Raw genomic sequence first — 3,341 nt, 5'->3', positions numbered from 1 at the left:
GGGTTTGACAACTCTTAAAACGAACTTTTGATGCGTTGAATGCTTATTAATGTTATTGATAAGTGTTTAGTTGTATTACATGTTTCATTACCTTCAAAACGGCATATCGTATGTATAAATCGGATTCCCGAAACTTGAATTGCAATTGATGAACTTGAAACCTTGTTTTGGAACGTTTAACGAACTTTCGACGAGACTTTTGTTGTCTAAAATGATAAATTTGATTTAAGAAATGTATCTAGTTGTGTTCCTTGTCGAAAGAGCTTTCCGGTGATATAAAATACATGTCTTGATTGTTTGCGGATCATAAACTAGGATTGATTGAAGTTTGGCTCGTGCCTTGTGTTTTCTGCAAACAGGACCTGTAAGCCTCTTGGGACGCCGTCCCAACCTCCTAGACGCCGTCCCACCTTTTGAACCTAGACGCCGTCTAGGGTATCAAGACGCCGTCCCACCCTTCAATGTGGGACGCCGTCTAGCCATTTGGGACGCCGTCCCATTGTGCTAAAACTGGCTGTTTTGCTTGGTCATTTGACGTAAAATGTTTGATATGCTACGGACCTCCGATTAACATGAAACTTGGCCAACATGCTCATATATGATTATATAACTTAGAAAAATTGTCGGATACCCGACCCGACATCGTTGACTTTGACTTTGACCAAGTTTGACTTTTAGCCAAACTTAACCAAACTTTTATACAATCATTCTAACATGCTTTTATACTTGTTTCTTGTATGAAACTTGACAACGTGATTCACATGCTATACTTAATCGAGTCGTAACGAGCCATAGGACTAATTGAACACATTTCACCCGGCCTTGTGTCGTAACCGGTTAATTGATACAACTTACTTGTTTAGGTCAAGGCTAAGCAACTTTCATGCACACGTTTACTTGTTGAAGTACCTTTATACTCGTGCACTCGAGGTGAGATCATAGTCCCATCTTTCAACAACTTTTATACTTTTAAACTATGGGATGAGAAACATATACAGTTTTATACTACATACTTTTATACTTTGAACACAAGTACAAGGAAACAAACATTCCACAGCGAGTTAGAACAAAAATCCTCAATTCGATTATCATTAGTTACACTTGCAGGGTGTAAGCGAGAACTTATATTGTGTGGCCATACGGGTTTGACAAACCCTCATTCGGACGGTTCGCTACCGTCCACGGATGAAATATATTTTCGAGAATCAGTGTTTGTTCTAGCACTAAGTGATGGGGTATACAATGGGAGGAAACGTTAAGTCTTGATAATTGGGTGCTCGCGAACCAACTTTTGGAATGCAACTTTTGGATGATCAATTTATGGAAATACTAAATCTTGTGGTTCAAAATATAACGTTTATTACAAACACCTATGATTTCACCAACGTTTTTCGTTGACAGTTTTCTATATGTTTCTCAGGTTCATACATGGCTATTTGATACATGTTTCCGCGTACATTCATACTTGCTTGGGGTCAAGCATACATGCATACACTCTGATTTCTTGCTTGGAGTCAAGCATACATACATACATACGCTAGGGATAGCACTTTTGGATTCAAACATATTGTTTACATACTTACGCTATTTATAGCAACTGTGATTTTAAACTAATTATGTCGCGAGTTATTTAAATCATACTTTATGACTTTTGTAAACTTAGACTTGTTGTCGAACGGTTTTGTAAACTAAACTTGCAAGTCTTGTACCTTTCAAATGAATGCGACATAATTTTGGTCAAACGAGTCTCATATAGGGACTACGACCACGCAACGGGACCTAAGTTAACGGCGCCGTCGATAACGGTTTTGGTCGGGTCGCTACATGAGAGCTAAACGCACTGGCCAAGGACACGCCATTATTAAGCCAGACATTAATGTGCCGGATTATGAAATCAAAGGACAAATCCTACACATGGTAACTAATCAATGCCAATATAGTGGTACGCCAAAAGATGATCCAAACGAATATCTTCGAACCTTTAATAGGATATGTACTTTATTCAAAATCAGAGAAGTTGAGGATGAACAGATCAATCTCATGTTATTTCCCCGGACTTTAAATGGAGAAGCCAAAGATTGGTTAGAATCGTTACCTGAAGGGGCGATTGATACATGGGATATCTTAGTTGAAAAATTTCTTAAACAATTCTTTTCGGCATCCAAAGCTGTGAGACTTCAAGAAGAAATTGTTACGTTCACGCAAAAGCCAAATGAAACTCTATATGAAGCGTGGACAAGATTCGGAAAGTTGTTGAGAGGATGTCCTCAGCACAGTTTAGACACTTATTAAATATTACAAATATTCTACCAAGGATGCGACATTGCTACACGAAAAGACATCGACATAACAGCTGGTGGTTCCATTATGAAGAAAACCGCAACCGAAGCTCACAAAATCATTGATAACATAGCATCCCACTCACATGAGTGGGATTAAGAAAAAGATATTTTTCGATCATCTAAATCGGCTAGAGCCGATTCTAGCCATGACTTTGATTCCGTTTTTGCAAAAATAGATGCTTTCAAGAGACGAATGGAAAAGATGACTAAAGATATTCATGCAATACGAATCAGTTGTGAGCAATGCGGTGGACCACAATTAACGAAAGATTGTCACATTGAGCAAACGATGGAACAACGAGAGAATGTTTCCTACATGAACCAAAGACCGGGAAATAATTATCAAAATAATTATCAACCGCCAAGGCCAAACTTTAATCGAAATTAAAACATTCTTTATAATCCAAATGGACCTAACAATAACTCGTACAACCAACAAGGTCCAAATAATCAACCGACTCAAAACAACACTTTCAATCAACAAAAACCTAGCTTATATAAACCAACACAACAAACCGAAGAGAAAAAGCCAAATATGGAAGAGATGATGGCAAAGCTAATGGAATCTCAAACACAATTTATAACATCTCAAACCCAAACAAATGAGAGGTTTGATCAGTCATTAAGAACTCAACAAGCTTCCATTTTGAATCTAGAAAAACACGTAGGTACTCCTGCTAGCATGATGAGTGAGAGGGAACAAGGAAAGCTACCGAGTGATACTGAAGTAAATCCTCGGAAAGAGAATGTTAATATGGTATCAACAAATTTTGAAAAACCAGCTCCAGAAGATGGGAAGGTTTTCGATGTGAGTAACAATGAAGAAGTTACAACACAACCACCACCACCACCACCCGAGTATGTAAAGCCAGTGGTGGCACCATACAGACCACCCATCCCATTTCCAAGAAAAGGAGTTGAGTATGAGCAAGTGATAGGTAATAAAGTTTGTGATACCTTTGGAAAGAAGAAGAAGAATAAGAAGGTACAAGAAACAAA

At 38.2% G+C, this 3,341-nt stretch overlaps 1 non-coding gene across 1 annotated transcript; it reads right to left on the bottom strand.

Moving 5' to 3' along the window:
- Positions 1 to 2,172: 2,172 nt before the first annotated feature.
- On the bottom strand, positions 2,173 to 2,279 carry LOC139850943 (small nucleolar RNA R71). The gene has a single exon (XR_011760316.1). It is a non-coding gene; the product is annotated as a small nucleolar RNA R71 (small nucleolar RNA).
- Between the last annotated feature and the right edge of the window lie 1,062 nt (positions 2,280 to 3,341).

The sequence above is a fragment of the Rutidosis leptorrhynchoides genome, chromosome 5 (assembly GCF_046630445.1).
Source record: "Rutidosis leptorrhynchoides isolate AG116_Rl617_1_P2 chromosome 5, CSIRO_AGI_Rlap_v1, whole genome shotgun sequence".
NCBI lineage: Eukaryota > Viridiplantae > Streptophyta > Magnoliopsida > Asterales > Asteraceae > Rutidosis > Rutidosis leptorrhynchoides.
This window is presented reverse-complemented; position numbering and strand designations above follow the sequence as displayed.